We start from the raw sequence: 22,057 nt of genomic DNA, 5'->3' as shown, positions 1-22,057 counted from the left end.
CAATTAAGACACACCATAGAGAAGCAAATTAGAGTTTGGTGGGACATAGCCACACTTGAAATGTACATCACAGAAAAAATCACCCCTAGGAGGCTTAGATGGGATGTCTCGCCAAACGACGCAATCAACGATAAAAGCCTAATGGAGGAGTGGTATAGATTCTTCAATGACAGCGAAAACGCTTTATTACGCAAAATAATCATACAAAGACAATATAAGCTGAAAAACATTGAATCAGAAATCCTACAAATTAGAGATCAGCTGATACCATTCCTTGACTCAAGGGAATACAAAGACAAGGACAACACCTTACAAGAAATAGTCAAAAAGTACGACAACGACATACAACTAAAGAAACAAAAGAAATTTAGAAGAGACGTACTAGACTACAAGAATCAACATGTCTATAAGTGGCAAACGGATGAGACATATGTGGAAGAAGACCACAACACTTCAATGATGGAGGAAGCTGATGATAGCTCAACAGAAGAAGATGCACCAACATGGCAAGAGACAAATACTATAACTAACAGGACACAAAGGGAATCATTAGGACAGGCGCCAACATCTGAAAACGTTAGGCAAGGGAATAGTCCTGAATATAGGAGAAATAGACAATATGAAACGTATGACAATAGAAGACAACAACAAGAAAACATACCTTTCACACCAAGAACACCGAGGTACAGAAACAGATGGCATCAATGGAGCAGAATGGGCCCTATACCAACAGACAGACCTCAAAGAAGACCTCAAAGAAGAACAAATCAAATACTTACTAGAAGGACTTAAATTAGCAATGAGCCACAACTATTTTTGGCACAAGGGAGACTACTACACTCAAGTGAAAGGGGTAGCCATGGGGGCTAAATACGCCCCGAGCGTAGCTAATCTATTACTCAATAAGTGGGAAGAAGAACAAATTTACAGTACCAGCAGAAGTCATCTGAAATTTTATCGACAATATATAGATGACATTGTAATTATCTGGGGTGGCACTGAGGAAGAGTTACAAATGTTTTTTGACGAATTAAACCATAACATTTATGGTTTATCCTTTTCTGGGAACTGGAGCAGGCGTAACATCAACTACCTCGACCTGCAGATATTTAAAGAAGATGGACACCTTAGCACAAAGACGCACTTTAAAGATACAGACAGAAATGGCTACATCCCCACTAGTAGTTGCCATCACCCAAAGTGGATTGAAAACATCCCTAAGGGACAGTTCATGCGGATAAGTAGAAATTGTAGTAACATAACCGACTTTGAGGAACAAACAAATAATTTGATCAAGCGATTTGTGGATAAAGGATACAAAAAGAGGGACTTGCTGACATTAAAAGAACAAATAAAGAATATGGATAGAAATAAGTTAATGGAAGGAACACAGAACGCCCACAAGCGGGATAAAAACAAGTCCTTGGGCCTTGCTTTTCTGACTGGATATAACAGACAATACAGATCAATAGAATCAATTGTCAAAAAACACTGGCCCATTTTACAGTCAGACCAAGTTTTAAAAACAGTGTTACCAAAAAAACCCATCTTCATTTATAGGAAGGCTGCAACCCTTAGAAATAAACTAGTGCATAATGCACTTGATCCCCCGAAACAAATTAAAATAGGCAACAATTTAAAAGGCTTTTACAAATGTGGAAAATGTTTACCGTGTAGAGAAACCAAAAAAACAAACAAAAAAATTATGAAGTTTAAGTCCACAACAAACGGCAAAGAGTACACAATTAGGGACCTAATAACATGTAACAATACACACGTTACTTATGTGCTAGAATGCCCGTGCCGTAAACAGTATGTGGGACGCACCACCAGAAAACTGCACATTAGAATTAGAGAACACGTCACAAACATAAAGAACGGTTTTAAAAAACATAGGGTATCCAGACATTTTAGAGATCATCACAATAGGTACCCCAGTGGTATGCTTTTTTATGGAATTGACAAAATTAAGGGACACTGGAGGGGTGACAACAAGAAAATAAAGGTGTCACAAAATGAGACCAGATGGATCTTCCAGCTGGATACACTTCAACCGTCTGGAATGAACATAGATGTGGATCTCAATTGCTTTCTTACCAATTATTGAGCGCCTTTTATAAGAAACCCCCCTTTTCTGATGATAAACGCTCCTTCTCTTTTTTAAAGATAATGCCCTCTCTTTGATGATAATGCTCCCCTTATTGGCTGACAAGTTATTTAAAATACTGTTAGTATTCTAACATACACCTACTATCTGTCTTATATAACTGGCACATGATTTTCTGGCCTCGTTTTTTTATATATTTTTAAACATATATTTTTTTATTTTTACATATATCTTCATAATAAAATATTTTTAACATTTTTAGCATTTTTTAGCATTTTAAATATAACAATTTACCTGTTTGTATAGCGTATTACTAGGATATATGTCATTTCATAAATTTTGAAGAACCACAATTTTAATATTTTAATCTTAATATGGTTTAGTATATTCTGTTGGATATTACTGTTGTCTATATCACTATTGTCTAGGTTTCCTAAGTAAGGGCAAACCATTTACTACACACCATATATTCTGTGCGGTAGAATTGTGCATAAATAACGTAATAGCTACTACTGTGACACACATGCAATGGACCCATATATTAGTAAGGTGTCACCAGGAAATCAGCGCTGTATCAGGCCGTTCCATGGGGATTTAATCACTTCATTGGGGCTGCGGGCTTCGGTCTGCATTGTCCCAGGGAAAATGGCCGCCGACACACAAAAACATGGCTGCTGCCATGGGACTGCGAGCTTCGGTCTGCATTGTCCCAGGGAAAATGGCCGCCGACACACAAAAACATGGCCGCTGGAACACACACACACCAAATATGGCCGCTGGAACGCAGGTGCACTACGGACCGCACAGCATATAAGGATAGGGGAGACGATGCAGGGACCACGCTCCCGTAGAAGTCCGTGTGACGAAACGTACGTAGGGCGTGGCCTTTGACTGAACGCCTTGCTGACATCTCCCTGCAAAGCTGACGCTTAGGAACATCTTTGTAAGCATTGTACACCGCTCATTTTTTCCACTACAATGTGAGTACCCTTTTTATCTGACCTAATAAATAGTGTTTTTAAACGGTTTCACACTATGGAATCCTTTCTTCTTATGTCCTTATGATATCATCCTGGTCCTGGTCTTGCCAAGTACTGCTGCACAGTGGCACATACTGTGACTACTCGTTACCCCTGCAGGGGATATACAGCTGGTGAGTCTCTGCACAATCACAACGCGAGACACCAGCACTGGATTAACACCTGTTGTGTGCTTTGAGGAATCCTACAATGGACGCCTTTTTTCACTTATAGTGCACCGGGCATATACCCACATGAACTGTTTATTATCATAGAACCATTTGCATGGCACGTGTGTTTAGTACTTTTTAGAGTGACCTTTTTATAGGGCACTTGTCACTTTGTTATTTGCAACGTTTGTAGAGCAATATTTTAATATTTATTTATTTAGCACCAGACACCTTAGAATTTTTTGCATGTCACGTGTGATGTATTTATTGCAACTTTGTGTTTTCTAGTGTTTAGACACAGACCACTTCATGCTCTTAGCAGTGGTTAATACCGTTTTTTCCTTTTGAGGGAATATAGCACTAGACACCTTGGATGCGATTTATTGCACTCATTATGCTTATTATGTTTAAATCGCCAGTCACTTTAACCCATAGGAGTGGTAATAACTGCCATACATATTTCAATTAAGGGAATACACACATGACACTTTGGATAAAATTGTATATATGCAGACATTTCTTTTACAACTCTGGGACAGCGCCACACTCACACACTTTTCTTTTTTCACTTTTTCCACTCATTCCACCCCCTGTGGAGTCAGCGTATGTGAGGGCAGCAGTCTATCAATTTAGGAATATACTTCCCACCTAGGCTTCTAATTACACCCATTAGCGTGGACTCCCTATTTCTTCTGTTACAAAGATTGAATCCCACAAGGGGAGTGCATTCAACTATAAGTGTTCAATTCCTAACAATGTACTAAAGAATACTACGAAATGTATTTGAGCTTCCCTGCAACTTTCCTTCTACCTCTTTCCTGCTACTTCCTTTATTACCGGTTCAATAAAGCATTGGAAAAGATACTCAAGTGTTTGGTGCCTACATTGTCTGGAGGTAAACTCAACGGGACCCTAGACCCGGTGCCGGTGAAACAGAGGTTGCGAGAGGGAAGGTAACAGCCCGCTTTAAACCAGCAGCTCCACCGAGAGTTATTGCTACATGTGGGCGTGTCGTCCGGGATTTGTTGGCCATCAACTTCCTGCCACCTAGAGAAGTGTTTCACCGGGAGTTTACGGTGAAAGCTGGACTTTGTCAATTTCTCAGGAGAAGAAGAGGTTAAAGTTGCAGGACTTTATTTCTGACTGCGTAGGCGGCGGGTGCCAGTGAAAGCCCAGGAGCTACGTGATCAGAGGAACGAGTGGGAGGAGCTTAGCCTACTTGATACCACGTGGGACGCGTGTATGTGTGTTGGCGCCAGAGAAGAAGAGAGGCCTTGTGATCGTGCTGAGAAGATCAGAGTGTGGCCATGTCTTTTTCGGTGATGCAACCAACTGTGGGACCTAAGATGTTCCCTACGAGCACCGCTGCGGGTGCTATGCTGACCGGAACCGTCTGAAACCGCAGGGGAAGTTTGTTCTTTATACAGTGATATTGAAGGGCTGGGAGTGCTTTGCCACAAGTGTGAAGGATTGGCCATACATCTCCGTCCATTTTGTCGCTTCCCGCAATGTGGAGAGTATTTGTTTGTGGTGGAACAACCTACTATGTCGCCTTGTGCTTATCGTATGGACTGGGCTACAGGTATTGCCACAGTGGAAGCTGCTGCTACTGTTAAAAAAGAACGGCAGGCAGTGATTCCGCCTGTTATCACCGAAAGTGTTCCTGAGAAAGATACTGCAGTAACTAACTAATCAGCGGACATTACTTTGATTTCTGCATCCACTACACCTATCCCCGTTGTACCTGTCCAGAGGAAGGTGGGATACGTAAAGGCTTCTCGCGGCCGTGGTCGAGGCCTACCCCAGAGACTACCCGAACCGGAGAAGTCCACCTCAGGAACGGGTGAGAGATCACAAGGGAATGCATCTAGGACTTTGTGTAAATATTTGCCGGCAGAAGAGTTGAGAGATTCGGAGATAGATTTCATGTCGGATCTCTCCAGTGATGATGATGATTTATTTGAGACAATGTCGCAGGAACTGTTATGGGCTCAGGGAGAAGATGTTGCTTCTGCCTTAACTTTCTCAGAATGGACAGCCCTGGATTCTGAGAGAACATCGCCTTGTGTGGAGCTACACAGTACTATCAAGGAGACATTGCCTAAAGTTACTACCTTGCTTCCGACACCCGTCATGTCTATGGTGAGCAAGTCATTGAACTCTTGTGTGCCTCCTGGTTTGGGGAAAAATAGATCGTTGCCTAAACTTGCATGTCTGCAGAGAATGCTTAACAAGTGTGTGGCCACGGAATATGGTCTGGAGTTCCCCTATGTTACTTAGGACATTATGCAAGAGATTGAAGTCAACCGGGAGCTCTGGTACAGTGAGGCTGTTTGGGACTATTTGTCTGTGCCTAAGCCTTTCCGGAAAACTGGATATTCTGTCGCTATGGATGAATGCTTCAGTAAATGTTTCCTACACTGGAACTATGGTCGGCACATTTATGCTGACAAAGTGGTCATTTGCAGACCCGGAAAAGATGACGTTGTGTACTTCATTACTACAGTGGATAAACTGGGAAAGACACTGACATTGCCAGATCCTCGGTTTTACTGGTGATTATGGATAAAGAACTGTGGGGTATGTAGATAGACAGTGTCAGTGTTTAGAGATCTTCGTGATCAAGATTTGATGTCCATCTCAGTGTTTCTAAATCCCAGGCCCGTTTTTGCTAGCTGGACTTCCTTCGTTTTAAAGACATGACATACCTAAATATATATATATATATATATAGGGATGGACTCCTCAAGTTATTTTAGTTGGTTCCTTAAAGGGAATATAAGAAAGATTATGGGAAGAGAGTTTCATTTTTCTTTCAGAATGAGACTTTGCTCCTAAACTGTATATATCTCGTGTGTGTGTTTAACTTTGTTTCTTTTCAGGAGCAAGTAGACCTACTATCAAGCTGTTAGGCTTTTCAGCTAGATAGATAGTGGGGTTGCAACAGTCATAATGTGGTTTTGTTTGCGGATGTGAACATATTGTTTAAAAAAAAAAAAAAAAATGTTGAAATTGTAATGTCTTTCGACTGTCTTCTTTTCTTCTTTACTTTAATCCCAGTTTTAAGCTCAAATACCTACTCTCAGGCTTGGGAGTTATTTTTGACAGACGTTGAGGACAACGTCTATTGTAGTGGGGGGAGTATGTAGCGCTGGTAGATTTTTAATTTACTACTGATAGGTAAATTTGGTGGGTTACTTGTTAGGTGAAGTTAGATTTGCCTCTGTTCCAGCTTGTCTGAGTTGCGTGTAGTTCCATACTGCACCGGTGGGTGTCGTTGTCCCCATCTGCCGGTGTTGGAAAGGCAACGTGTTGAAGTGTATGAGTGCTCCTCTGTCCCGGAGACAACTTGGTGGAGGTGGTCCTCCGAGTTGAATTCTGGGAGAGGGTATTTATGGGACAGACGCCATGTTTAGGGGTCTTTTTCCGTCCACCTGCTGGCCCTCCTGGCCGACAGGTATGCATTGGGAATACCACCTTGTGGTCCTCCGTTCCGGAGGCCCATGTCGCTGCAGCGTGTGGGTGGGCCCAGAAGCCTGTCTGGGGCCTACCACAATGGTAGAGGAATGGTCCTGGCCTGTCTATCCCGAAAGAGGAAGCTGGACAACTGAGGAGATCCCAGGGGAGGACCCGTCATGGAAGGATCATGCAGAGTGCTGGTCTGGAGAGGGACCTGGTGACTCAGTTGGAGGACGTATCCTGAAGTAATCTTACTGCTTAGTACTGCCGGGTTGGCTTAAAGGTTCAAGTGCTGTGTCTGATATTCATCGTAAACCATTACATCCTGTGGCAGAGGATCGTACTGGTTCTGTTCCAAACAAGTCTGTGGCAGAGACTTTTGTTCATGCTACGTACTGGCTGCTAGGCAAGTGAGAGAGGCCTATCCAGGTGGGCAAAGATTGAATCCCACAAGGGGAGTGCATTCAACTACAAGTGTTCAATTCCTAACAATGTACTAAAGAATACTACGAAAAGGTATTTGAGCTTCCCTGCAACGTTCCTTCTACCTCTTTCCTGCTACTTCCTTTATTACCTGTTCAATAAAGCATTGGAAAAGATACTCAAGTGTTTGGTGCCTACATTGTCTGGAGGTAAACTCAACGGGACCCTAGACCTGGTGCCGGTGAAACAGAGGTTGCGAGAGTGAAGGTAACAGCCCGCTTTAAACCAGCAGCTCCACCGAGAGTTATTGCTACATATATATATATATATATATATATATATATATATATATACACACTGTATTCAGTTTAGCTAGATCCGTTCCTGTTATTCTCTTCCTACTGACAGGCAGGCAGGTGTTTTTACAGTATTTACAGCTACCTGAAGAAAATTGCTGGTGTTCTTCTGATCCTATTAGCTACAGTATTTACAGTTAGTGTAGTGCGTCCTCTGCACAGTGTGCACCTAAAGCTACCTGAAGAAAATTGGTGGTGTTCTTCTGATCCTATTAGTATCGCAGGCAGCTGCAGTATTTACAGTGATGCCGCGTTTGTCCGGCGGACTTTTCGACTGACTTTACGACGGACTTTCCAAATGAACGGACTTGCCTACACACGATGAACCAAAGTCCCACGGATTCGTACATGATGACGTACGACTGGACTAAAACAAGGAAGTTCATAGCCAGTAGCCAATAGCTGCCCTAGCGTTGGTTTTTGTCCGTCGGACTAACATACAGACGAGCGAAATGAAACATGTTTCATTTCTAGGTCCATCAAACTTTTGAGCCCACACACGATCGAATTGTCTGCCGGACTCCGGTCCGCCGGACCAAGTATGCCATAAAGTCCGGTCGTGTGTACGCGGCATTAGTGTAGTGTGTCCTCTGCACAGTGTGCAGCTAAAGCTACCTGAAGAAAATTGGTGGTGTTTTTCTGATCCTATTAGTACCACAGGCAGACAGTTGATAGCTGTAGTATCAGTATATATATACATTCCAGCTTTGTGCAGCTACATCTCACCGCAGGCCATTAGTATGTCTGGAAGGCCAACAAGGAGAGGCAGACAGTCACAAGCCAATAAAAGAGGGCAAGCAGGCTCTGTGTTTAGAGGCAACAGTGCTGGTTGTGGAGACGGTGCATCCTCATCAGCACGTGGCCGTGGGATGTGCTTGTCCTTTTTTTCGGCAGCTGGCTGTGTTGAGCCGCAACATGCGGAAGACTTGGTAGAGTGGATGACCAAGCCGTCCTCATCCTCCTCATCCTCTCTCACCCAGGCTCAGGGTACTTTGTCTGGCAAAGCAGCTGCCAACGCGGCCTCTTCCCTCGGCTCAATGGCATCAGTCACACCTTCCCTAGCCCTACCATGTCCCCCTGAGGAGTCCCCCAAACTGTTTGACCTCAGTGTTGGTTACATGCTCCAGGAAGATGCCCGGCGTTTTGAAGGCTCCGATGATGGTACCCAACTAGAGGAAGGCAGTAATGTGAGCCCAGTGAGAAGGGGTGCCCAAGAAGGACAGCAATCTGTCATTCATGTTCACCCAGCTGCAGCATACTGCCAGATTTGCGCCAGTGATGAGGAGGGAGGGGATGATGAGGTCACTGACTCCACGTGGGTGCCTGATAGGAGAGAGGAGAAGGAGGAGGAGGAGGCACATCTCCAATGAAGCAGGATGCCCTTCAGGGGCCAGCTTAAGGGCAGCACACCGACTGCATCACACCACAGAGCTCCGCATGTGCAGAGCGCTGCTGTCTCTGCGCGTTATTCCAAAAGCTCTTTGGTGTGGGCCTTTTTTGAGACAAGTGCATCAGATCCCACCGCTGCTATTTGCAACATATGTCTCAAGCGTATCTCGCGTGGCCAAAACATCACCTGCTTGGGCACCACATGCTTGACCAGACATATGTCAACTAGGGATGAGCCGAACACCCCCCGGTTCAGTTCGCACCAGAACCTGCGAACGGACCGAAAGTTTGCGCAAACTTTAGAACCCCATTAAAGCCTATGGGACTCGAACGTTCGAAATCAAAAGTGCTAATTTTAAAGGCTGATATGCAAGTTATTGTCTTAAAAAAGGTTTGGGGACCCAGGTTTGTCCTGCCCCAGGGGACATGTATCAATGCAAAAAAAGTTTTAAAAACGGCCGTTTTTTCGGGAGCAGTGATTTTAATGATGCTTAAAGTGAAAAAAAAGTGAAATATTCCTTTAAATATCATACCTGGGGGGTGTCTATAGTATGCCTATAAAGTAGCGCATGTTTCCCGTGCTTAGAACAGTCCCTGCACAAAATGAAATTTTTAGAGGAATAAAAGTCATTTAAAACTGCTTGCGGCTTTAATGTAATGTCGGGTCCCGGCAATATGGATGAAAATCAGTGAGACAAATGGCATGGGTACCCCCCACCCCCCAGTCCATTACCAGGCCCTTTGGGTCTTGTATGGATATTAAGGGGAACCCTGCACCCAAACTAAAAAAAGGAAAGGTGTGGGGCCCCCAGGCCCTATATACTCTGAACAGCAGTATACAGGCGGTGCAAACAAGACAGGGACTGTAGGTTTGTTGTTAAGTAGAATCTTTATGTAATTTTGAACTGGTACATTTTTAAAGTGTATCTCCAGCCAAAAAATCTATTTTTAAGCTTTTTGGAAAACATAGGGAAGGGTTATCACCCCTGTAACATTAGTTTTGCTGTCTCTGCACCTCTTCAGAAGATTTTACCTCACTTTCTGTCCTAATGACAAATGTTTTTTGAAAATTTGGGGTTTTTAGTGAAACAAAGATTGGTGATAAAGCATCAGTGAAGAGGAGACACGTTTTTCCCATATTAACTCTTACAGGAGAGAATTTCCCTTCCTAGGGGTAGATTTCATCTCACTTCCTGTTGTCTCCTTCCATTTGCAAGTCGTTTGTAAGTTGGATGTTTGAAAGTAGGGGCCTGTCCTATATACTTTGCAGAAATTGGGGCCTTAGGCATTGGTGTTGCCACAACACTGTAAGCAGGGGCGTAACTAGAAATAGCAGGGCCCCATATCAAAATGTTGTATGGGGCCCCCTGCAAACAGCCCCCCCCCACAGCTGCCCTAGTGTCAATGCAACGTGACCTGTGCCCTATGCAGCGTGACCTGTGCCCCATGCAGCGTGACCTGTGCCCAATACAGCGTGACCTGTGCCCCATACAGCGTGACCTGTGCCCAATGCAGCGTGACCTGTGCCCCATGCAGCGTGACCTGTGCCCAATACAGCCTGGTCTGCCTGTGCCCCATACAGCCTCACCTATGCAGAGGAAGAGGCAAGCCACCCGGATCAGCAGAGAGCGGGATTGCCCCCTGTAATAGCTTTCATTTGAATTTCCCGTCTTCCCGGGGCTCATCGTCACATAGCCCCACCTCTTGGCCTGACGCCCTTGATGACGTCACATGTCCCGCATTGGATTGGCGTTCTGTCTATCAAAGGCGCCAGGCCAAGAGGTGGAGCTATGTGACGTGAGCCCCGGGAACACTGGAAGTTCTAATGAAAGCTATTACATCGGGCAATTCAGCTCTCTGCTGACACGGACAGCTCGCCTCTTCCTCTCCTCTTTCTTGCCCTGGCTGGGAGACTGTGCCGGCGGTGCTCTCATCCTCACTGGGCCCCACTAGGCTGCGGGCCCCATAGCGCCCGCATGGGTCGCTATGGTGGTAGTTCCTCCCCTGACTGTAAGCCCTCACAGTTACTCTTGGTGGGCACAGGAACGGGCCCTGCTGTGAAATATTGTATCAAGAATTGTAATTACATGCCATTGTTGAACATTGGTAGAAAAATTGGGCCTTTGGTGGTGGTGGTGTTGCCACAACACTGTAAGCCCTCACAGTTACTCTTGGTGGGCGCAGGAATGGGCCCTGCTGTGAAATATTAGATCAAGAATTGTAATTACATGTCCCTGTTGAACAGGGGCAGAAAAATCGGGCTTTAGGCACTGGTACCACAACACTGCAACCCTTCACAGATGCTATAGTTGGAGCGCAGGAATGAGCCCTGCTGCAAAGTATTGCACCAAAAATTGTAATTATACGCCCCTGTTAAACAGAGGCTGAAAAATTTGGTCTTGGGCACTGGTGCTGGTGCCACAACACTGCAACCCCTCACAGATACTATAGTTGGAGCACAGGAATGAGCCCTGCTGCAAAGTATTGCATCAATGGGTTTCTTCGGACTGTAAATGATCCCTTGAAGACTGCCGCTGATGCTGAGTGCCAGGCTCCACCTCCATGCTGACACAATCCTCCTCCCCCTCCTCCTCCTCTTCCTGTGTGATCGGCGGGCATGCAGGAACACTAACTGAATAAAGGGGGCCTTGAGAGGTAAGGAAGTCCTCCTCTTCCTCCCTCTGTTCTGCCTCAAGTGCCCTGTCTATTATTCCACACAGCGTGGACAAGAGGGACAGTGTCACTGATGCATGCACTGTCACTGCTCACCATCCTCGTGGCCTCCTCAAATGGTGACAGGACAGTTCATGCAACCCTGATCATAGCCCACTGGCGTGGGGAAAAAAAAACAAGGTCCCCTGACCCTGTCTTGGTGCCATAGTTGCATAGGTACTCATTGATGGCCCTCTGCTGCGTGTGCAGCTGCTGCAGCATGGCCAACGTTGAGTTCGACCTGGTGGGCATGTCACAGATTAGGTGGTTCTTGGGCAGGTTAAATCCCTTTTGGAGGTCAGCCAGCCGAGCACTGGCATTATATGACCTGCGGAAATACACACAGACTTTCCTGGACTGCCTCGGGACATCCTGTAAGCCCGGGTACCTGCCCAAGAACCGCTGCACCACCAAGTTAAGGATGTCAGCCAAACAGGGCACATGGGTCAGTTGTCCCTGTTGGAGTATGCACAGTATGCAGTTGAGCTACTGGCCTGTCCTGCATCCAGCATTCTTTCAGGAAAGCACATTCAGTGCTGCTAGAGGCTTTGTAACCGATCACAGGGTGCGCCTGTCCACCGAATCGGTCGATCGGCTGACCTTCATAAAAATTAATCAGTCTTAGATCACCAGCTACCAAGCACCTGATGCTGACAGGTGTTTAACAAGGGCGTATAATTACAATTTTTGATGCAATACTTTGCAGCAGGGCTCATTCCTGCGCTCCAATTAGAGTATCTGTGAGGGGTTGCAGTGTTGTGGCACCAGCACCAGTGCCCAAGGCCCAATTTTTCAGCTCCTGTTTAACAGGGGCATGTAATTACAATTTTTGATGCAATACTTTGCAGCGGGGCTCATTCCTGCGCTCTAACTAGAGTATCTGTGACGGGTTGCAGTGTTGTGGCACCAGCATCAGTGCCCAAGACCAAATTTTCAGCGCCTGTTTAACAGGGGCATATAATTACAATTTTTGATGCAATACTTTGCAGCAGGGCTCATTCCTGCGCTCCAACTATAGCATCTTTCAGGGGTTGCAGTGCTGTGGCACCAGTTCCTAAGGCCCAATTTTCTGCCCCTGTTCAACAGGGACATGTAATTACAATTCTTGATCTAATATTTCACAGCAGGGCCCATTCCTGCGCCCACCAAGAGTAACTGTGAGGGCTTACAATGTTGTGGCAACACCACCACCACCACCACCAAAGGCCCATTTTTTCTGCCCCTGTTCAACAGGTGCATGTAATTACAATTCTTGACATAATATTTCACAGCAGGGTCCGTTCCAGCACCCACCAAGAGTAACTGTGAGCACTTACAGTGTTGTGGCACCACCACCACCAAAGGCTGAATTTTTCTACCACTGTTCAACAATGGCATGTAATTACAATTCTTGATCTAATATTTCACAGCAGGGCACGTTCTTGCGCCCACCAAGAGTAACTGTGAGGGCTTACAGTGTTGTGGCAACACAAACACCTAAGGCCCCAATTTCTGCAGAGTATATAGGGCAGGCCCCTACTTTCAAACATCCATTGATTTACTAGCTGCTAAAACCAACAGCCAGTACTCCATACTCCTACTACTTGACCTCTCTGCGGCCTTTGATGCTGTTGACCACCCGCTCCTTCTCAATAAACTACATTCCCTTGGCCTCCAAGATTCTGCTCTATCCTGGTTCTCTGCCTATTTATCACAGCGCTCCTTCAGTGTCACCTACAACTCTGTCTCCTCCTCTCCATTGCCTCTTTCTGTGGGGGTCCCCCAAGGCTCTGTTCTTGGACCCCTTCTCTTCTCTATCTACACCTCCTCCCTTGGTCACTTGATACCCGCCCATGGCTTCCAGTACCACTTATACACCGATGACACCCAAAACTCCTCACCTCACTCCTTCAGTCCCCTCTCGCATTACTAACTGACATATCAGCATGGATGTCGCACCACTTCCTTAAACTAAATCTCTCTAAAACTGAGCTACTAATATTCCCCCCGCCCGTGCCCCCCTCCACGACTTTTCCATCAAAATCAACTATGCAACCATCAGTCCCTCCCCTCACGCCAGGGTACTAGTTGTAATTCTAGACTCTGACTTGTCATTTCAGCGTCAAATCCAATCGTTGTCAAAAGTTTGTAAAATTCACCTCTGTAACATCTCTAAAATGAAACCAAGCTCCTCATTCACTCCCTTGTTATCTCTCGCCTTGACTGTTGCAACTCCCTTCTCATTGGCCTTCCTCTCCATAGACTATCACCTCTTCAGTCTATCATGAATGCTGCTGCCAGACTTATCCACCTTAACAACCGCTCAGTGTCTGCCAACCCTCTCCTCCAATCCCTACACTGGCTCCCAATCACCCAGCGAATTAAATTCAAAATACTAACCACAACATACAAAGCCATTCACAACTCTGCCCCGAGCTACATCACCAATCTTGTCTCCAAATATCACCCAAATCAAATCGTCCTCTCCGCTCTTCTCAAGACCTCCTACTCTCAAGCTCTCTCATCTCCTCTTCTCACGTTCGTCTCCAGGATTTCTCCAGAGCCTCTCCCATCCTCTGGAACTCGCTACCTCCACCTGTCCGGCTATCCCCTACTCTTGCCACCTTCAGGCGATCTTTGAAAACTCATCTCTTCAGGAAAGCCTATAACGTCTCTAACTAATCTTTTACCACTTCCATCAGCTCATTCCCCACAGTTACAACCTTTTGTACCACCTGCCCACCCTATTAGATTGTAAGCTCTTCTGAGCAGGGCCCTCTTAATCCTCTTGTATCTTATTGTATTATAACTGTATTGTCTCCCTTTTATATTGTAAAGCGCTGTGTAAACTGTTGGCGCTATATAAATCCTGTATAATAATAATAATAATAATTTTTTGGCTGGAGCTACACTTTAAAAATGTGCCAGTTCAAAATTACATAACGATTCTACTTAACAACAAACCTACAGTCCCTGTCTTGTTTGTACCGCCTGTATACTGCTGTTCAGAGTATATAGGGCCTGGGGTCCCATGCCTTTCCTTTTTTTAATTTGGGTGCGGGGTTCCCCTTATAGCCATACAAGACCCAAAGGGCCTGGTAATGGACTGGGGGGTGGGGGCTACCCATGCCGTTTGTCTCACTGATTTTCATCCATATTGCCGGGACCCGACATTACATTAAAGCAGTTTTAAATGACTTTTATTCCTTTAAAAATAACGTGCATATTAGCCTTTAAAATTAGCACTTTTGATTTTGAACGTTCGAGTCCCATGGACTTTAATGGGGTTCTAAAGTTTGCACGAACTTTCGGTCCGTTTGCAGGTTCTAGTGCGAACCGAACCGGGGGGTGTTTGGCTCATCCCTAATTTACACACACAGATCCCAGTTCTCGCTCTGTCATCGCACCCGCCGGGCACTCGCATTGGTTCCGGACTCACGCTGCGGACACGTGCGCACGCGCCCCTAGTGCCCAAAAGGAAAAGCGACGTAAGGTAACGCAGATTTGCCCAGCCGAGCCAACCTACTACAGTAAAACTGCGGTGACTGGTCTGGAAGTGGTTAATGTTGTTTGCTGCAGTATTTTGCTGATTACGTTCACCTTTGATAATAATTTATACCAAATGACAATGGAAAAGATGAATTTGAATGATTTAATTTTCGTTGTCAAGGATTGAGCCTGATGTTTGGTGTTAATGTCCCTGTTGTCATCATCTGAGATGTCATACAGTGCATCATATACCTCAGGTACGAAAATAATGCAAGGGTTTAATTGCTGCAACTCTGCTTTCCCATCTGGTACTGAAAAGTGGTTTTAAAGTTAGATTTGTAATGTGCTCCTTGAGTACTTGCCATTGATGGGTGGATGAGACAAAGAACACATAGGGGGTCATTTACTATAGCGCTATGGCGCTAATTCACGCAAATTGCCGCGAATTAGCGCTAATTCGCGGCAATTTGGCGCGAATTAGCGCTAATAGCGCTAATTCGCGCTAAAACGGTATTCACTATAGCGCTGGTGAGAAAATTCTCCCAAAATCGAATTTACTATAGCTCCCTGAATCTAAATAGTGCCCAAACCCTTACTGTGCTAAAACCTAGAGAATTGCACATGGAAATAATGTTTAGAACATGATATAATTGTCTAAATGGTACTGAAATATGCGGTAAATTTTTTATAGATTATCTGCTTTTAAACTGTGTGAAAAAGTGATTTCTACACTGAAATATCTTTAAAAGTCTGAAAAGTGAAAAATTCCCCATTTTGGACAACTAGGTGCCAACACAACTGAGCATACTCAGACCTGAAAATAACTCTCATTTTATCCCCAGTGTCTTTTTTACCTGGAGCTATAGTAAATACCAAAATGAGAGCTAATTAGAGAACATTTTTGGGAAGTTAAAATCTGCTCTAATTTAGTCCAAATGAAGTTTCAGTCACTGATTCTAATGGAACAATTCTAACTTTCACAAAAAAACCTTTTAATGTGTAGATGAAATGTATCTTTCTGTGAAATAAATATTCCTTTGCAACATTGTTGCTTCTACTTAAAATATTTTGATTTTAAGAATACTAGAATGTGGAATGTTTTGGTAAAATATATTTTTCTCTGTCACTTTCACTTGTTACTCTTCATCTCACAACAATCTTTACCCCAAACTCACACAGGTGTCTTTACAATCCACAAACAATACCATTGCTGATGCAAATTTAAAATGAATCACATTTTTTTGTGCTTTTTATTATTTCCAAATATTCATAATTTGAGCCCAAAAAATGTGATATGTGTACCAACATCAGAAATCAAAATGTAATTCCCAAAAATTTGAGGGTAATATTCTACTCTCACCCACAAAAAAACACCAAATATCACAGAATAAATCAAGAAGAATAACTCTTGAGTAATGTAATTCCATCACTTGTATGTCCATAGAAATGCAGTAGTTATGTGTTTTTATGTGTAGTTATGTGTAGTTATGTGTAGGGTGGTCTCACACATGGCAGCTCCGTGGCTTAGAGGTTAGAACTTCTGCTTAGTATCCCTGAGGGTCTAGGTTCAAATCCCAACCATGTTACTGCATGTGGAGAAGTTGTCTCATCTCTCAGGTCCTATAATTATGTCTAGATGTAGTAGTTATGTGTAGGAGGGTTCCACCACCATTGTAAGTCTTTTCCAGATACACCATTTAGCCAAAAGTATTGGGACACCTGCCTTTGGCAATGGCAGCCCAGTCTTAGTCCGTGGGGTTAAAATTTGATTTGGTCCACCCTTTGCAGCTAGAACAGCTTCTGGGAAGGTTTGCTGTCCACAAGGTTTAGTGTGCCTATGGGAATGTTTGATCATTCTTCCAGAAGTGCATTTGTGAGGCCAGGCACTGATGTTGGATGAGAAGGCCTGGCTCGCAGTCTCTACTCTAATTCAGCCAAAAGGTGTTCTATCGGGTTGAGGCCAGGACTCTGTGCAGGCCAGTCAAGTTTCCCCACCCCAAACTTTGCTCATCCATGTCTTTATGGACCTTGCTTTGTGCACTGATGTGCAAACATGTTGGAACAGGAAGGGGCTTTCCCCAAACTGTTCACACAAAGTTGGGAGCATGAAATTGTCCAAAATGTCTTGGTATGCTGATGCCTTAAGAGTTCACTTAACTGGAACTAAGAGGCCAAGCCCAACCCCTGAAAAACAACCCCACATCATAATTACCCCTCCACCAAATCATTTGGACCAGTGCACAAAGCAAGGTCCATAAAGACATGGATGAGTGATTTTGGGGTGGAGGAACTTGACTGGCCTGCACAGAGTCCTGACCTCAACACAACAGAACACCTTGGGGATGAATTAGAGAGGAGACTGTATGTCAGGCCTTCTCGTCCAACATCAGTGCCTGACCTCACAAATGCACTTGGAAGAATTGTCAAACATTCCCATAGACACACTCCTAAACCTTGTGGACAAGAAGAGTTGAAGCTGTTATAGCTGCAAAGGGTGGGCCAAATTAGTTTTGAACCCAATACTAATACTGGGATGCCATTACAGTTCATGTGCGTTTAAAGGCAGGCATCCCAATACTTAGGCCAATATATTGTATATTGCTTGTGACACTGAGCATGGCTATGGACTTAGGGCTGGTTCACACCACAGAGATGCAGAGAACATGTGTGGGGATAGCTGGTGGGTAAGTGGGTAGCAGTTCTGTCTAGCAGCACCTGGGATGTTGGTTCAATTCCCCAACATGCTAATCCTTGTGTTGAAGTTTATATGTTATCCCTGTGTGGGTTTCTCACCACAATCCAAAGACATGCTGGCACTTTATTTGTCTCCTGTCGAAATAGGTTCTAATGTAAGAACGTTAATTTTGGACTTTATATTGGAAGCTCATTGCAGCCAGGGACTGATGTTAATGTTTATTAGCACTAATCATGCCCAGGGACTTGGACAATTCAAATTTTAGGGTTTACACTGCACAGGTACATATGCTTAGAAAACTGTTGCTTTGTTTATGTGGATGCAAATGGACTTTGATCTTTGTCCTGTAGTTGGAGATTTGATGCACATAGCCAAGGGCTAACAGAGTTGCGAACACTATTATGTGTTCCTGCCCATCAGGTGCAATCACTTTAGACATACATGATGAGACAGATTGAAAGATACTGGTGGGCGTGTACTTCTATTGGGTGTGTCAGTGTGCTAACAATACAACCTCTCTTATATAAAGGCCTGCAGTAGGGGGTTCATTTGGCCTGAGAAGGTCAGGTTTTTTGCTGTGATTTGTGGGGGAGAAGGAATGCTATTGGGAGATTTGATGAAATTCTTGTGCATTTTTTCAATCAAAAGTGGGTTTATGTGGCCATGCTGTCAATGTTGTGTGTGTATTGTTCCTGTCTGATCATGCAAACATCATTTGGAAGCATCTGCTGACCTACTCTTTTTTTTATCTCGTTTAATCGTGTACACCGAAATGCAGCTTCCAGCAGAACATGGTCACCAATGTATGTATGTGTGGATTGTGGGCTGGTGGTGGGTGTTTTGAATAAGTCTTTTGTAATATTATGTGGGAATGCTTTGTAAGAATGACTGTTAAGAATGTTTTCTATAATCTTGCAGATAACAATGTGATGTGTTGCTGTGTCCACTCTAAGGTTTTGTCTAATTTTAGATTGTAAGCTCCTATGAGCAGGGCCCTTAAAATCCCATTGCTAAATGTAGCACCATATATCCTGTCCAAAATTTTTTGAAGCTAGTAAATGAATGTAATTTTTTGTTTTTCTGCTGGTAAAGTAAAAGTACATTATTGAGCCTTGTTGTGTTTTTTTTGTTTTTTTTTCTTCTACTTTCTTCTCTCCAGTTTGTGGGTGGTGGTTTTGGGAAAGTGCAATATCTCTTATATTTTATTTCAATATGTATTTGTGCACCAAAAAACTAATCTCTTTGCCCTGGTTCACATTGATGCTACTTTGAAATCGCGCTACTTCACTTGAAGTAGCACGATTTCAAAGTAGCAAGGTCAGCGTGATTTTAGGTGCTACTTGATAGACATCCGTGTGGCTTCATACACAAATGTCTATTGAAGTCCCACCAGAAATCGGCAAAAGTAGTGCAGGAACTACTTTAGCAAATTGGTGCGGTGCCACAAAAAAAGTTGCATCGATTGGAACAGTGCCATTGCTGCCAATAGTCATGCGATTTGATCTCTCAAATTGCATGACAAATAGCTCCAATGTAAACCTAGGCTTCTGCACACCTGCAAGTAAATGATAAAGGTAGAATCTTTATATATAACAGCTGTGGAGAATTGCAGGTAATGAATTCAGCTGGTGGATAGGCAGTGTTTGTGTCAGCTTTAGTTCACATTGGTGCGATTTGACATGTCAAAGCGGTGACAATTGCACTGTTTTAATTGGTGTGACTTTGGGGTGCAATTTGTATCAGAAACCTGCACAGATGTCTCTGAAATTGCCCCTGCAGTCGGGACTGACATGCGGGAATGAAAGTGTGTGATTTCAGCTGAATGATTTCCTCCTGCTGCTAACCCAGGGACACCATTTCTTATCGAACACCTTTAAATATCATAAGTAGAAATACAAATTTGCATATCTAAAAATAATAAAATTCTAATAGTGGTTGCGATCAAATATTTGCAGCAGCGATCAAAAGAGTGTAGTTTCGCCTTCTGACCCAGAAATAAGTCATTGTAATCACCTAGAAGTCCCTGTGCTGGTCAAGATCTCCATCTAGGTGGACATGGCGAGGTCCCTCTTTAGCAAAGAGGAGGTGCGGCTCATTTTCCGGATAAGGGTATGATATGTACTTGTGCTTAATCAATGCGGGGGTGGATTTGGTAGTTAGATTTGGTGTGGGTGGGGTTCATTGATTTGTTTGGCATCCCCACACATTTGCTTCTGGCCCATGTGCACACATCACTTCCTGCATTTGTTCTGCTGATGTAAATGCAAGTATAAATGAGAGCTCCTTTCTATTAAAATATATATGACTTGTTTCACAGTTGGGTGACTTTGGACTTCCGAGTTGCTTGACAAGTTGTACCCCCATGATTCTTAATGAGAACTAGGGATGGGCCGAACATCCCCCCTGTTCGGTTCGCAGCAGAACATGCGAACAGACAAATAAATTTGTGCGAACACCATTAAAACAGCTTCCCGCCCGCCATACGCCAAATGATGTCCTCGGCTTTGAGTAGGGATATCTGAGTGATGCCTGTAGCTACAGACATCATCCAGATATCGTCTTTTAGAGCCTGCGAATCTGCACACCATAAGAATGATCATAGTGGCTGTTCCACTGCTTGATCATTCTAACAGGAGGCGAGAGGGGACGTCCCCCCCCCTCCCGCCACCCTCTGGTGCTTGTACCGACTTACCGCTATGATCATAGAGATTTCTGGTGGACCAGATGGTTGCCGGAATCTCTATGATCGTTCGGAGGCCGGGCGTGATGTTATGACGTCACGCCCGGCCTCTGTATTAAAAAAAAAAACGGCGCCGCTTCGGCTGGGAAGCAGAGATCGTTTTTTTTTTTTTTTTAATTTCAGGCTTCTAAGCCTAGAGGTGAGATGTGGGGTCTTATTTACCCCACATCTCACTGTAAAGAGCACCTGTCATGCTTATTCCTATTACAAGGGATGTTTACATTCCTTGTAATAGAAACAAAAGTGATCAAAAAATTTTTTTGGGGAAAAAAAGTGTCAAGCTAAAATAAAAAAAGTAAAATTAACAATAAAAAAAAAAAAAAACTTTTAAAGTGCCCCTGTCCCTGTGAGCTCGCATGCAGAAGCGAACGCATACATAAGTCCCGCCCACATATGAAAATGTTGTTCAAACCACACATGTGAGGTGTCGCCGCGAACGTTAGAGCGAGAGCAATAATTTTGGTCCTGGACCTCCTCTGTAACTCAAAACATGTAACCAAAAATTTTTAAAGCGTCGCCTAAGGGGATTTTCAAATAGCGAAGTTTGGCGCCATTCCACGAGCGTGTGCAATTTTGAAGCGTGACATGTTGGGTATCTATTTACTTGGCATAACTTCATCTTTCACATTATGCAAAAACATTGGGCTAACTTTCTTGTTTTTTTTTTTAAAGCCCAAAACTGTTTTTTTTTCCCAAAAAAACGCATTCGAAAAATTGCTGCGCAAATACCGTGCTAGATAAAAAGTTGCAATGACCGCCATTGTATTCTCTAGGGTCTCTGCTAAATTTGGGGGTTCTATATAATTTTCTAGCCAAAAAATTATGATTTTTACATGTAAGAGAGAAATGTCAGAATTGGCCTGGTAGGCAAGTGGTTAAAGTCTATGGGACACGAACATAATTAATCAAAAGTGCTAATTTTAAAGGCTTATATGCATGGTATTGTCATAAAAAGTGTTTGGGGACCCGGGTCCTGCCCCAGAGGACATGTATCAATGCAAAAAAGTTTTAAAAATGGCTGTTTTTTCAGGAGCAGTGATTTTAATAATGCTTAAAGTGAAACAATAAAGTGTAATATTCCTTTAAATTTCGTACCTGGGGGGTGTCTATAGTATGCCTGTAAAGGGGCGCATGTTTCTCGTGTTTAGTACAGTCTGAAAGCAAAATGACATCAAAGGAAAAAAGTAATTTAAAACTACTCGCGGCTATACTGAATCGCCGGTGTCTTGCCGAGAAAGTTCCCTCGGCGGATAAGGTCCCCCCTGTACTGCACAAGTGCTGCGCTTTCGCAGTACCAACGACTAGCAGCCGCTGAAAATAGCCAAAGATGAAAATCTTCAATCATCTGTACACGGCGCCTGCGCCCTGGGTCCAGGCTGAAGCCCCACCATCCAAGTGGACCTAGAGGGGGAATAAAAAAGTACCGAGCAAAGCGAGGCCGTGCCCGAAGCGTGGCGAGCGAAGCGAGCCCGCGGGGTACCCTCTTACAGGCGCCGTGTACAGCTGATTTCTTCTCTAT

This window comes from Aquarana catesbeiana, linkage group LG04 (genome assembly GCF_042186555.1).
Source record: "Aquarana catesbeiana isolate 2022-GZ linkage group LG04, ASM4218655v1, whole genome shotgun sequence".
In the NCBI taxonomy this organism is placed as follows: domain Eukaryota; kingdom Metazoa; phylum Chordata; class Amphibia; order Anura; family Ranidae; genus Aquarana; species Aquarana catesbeiana.
The sequence above is the reverse complement of the archived record's forward strand: the minus strand, read 5'-3'. Positions refer to the sequence as shown.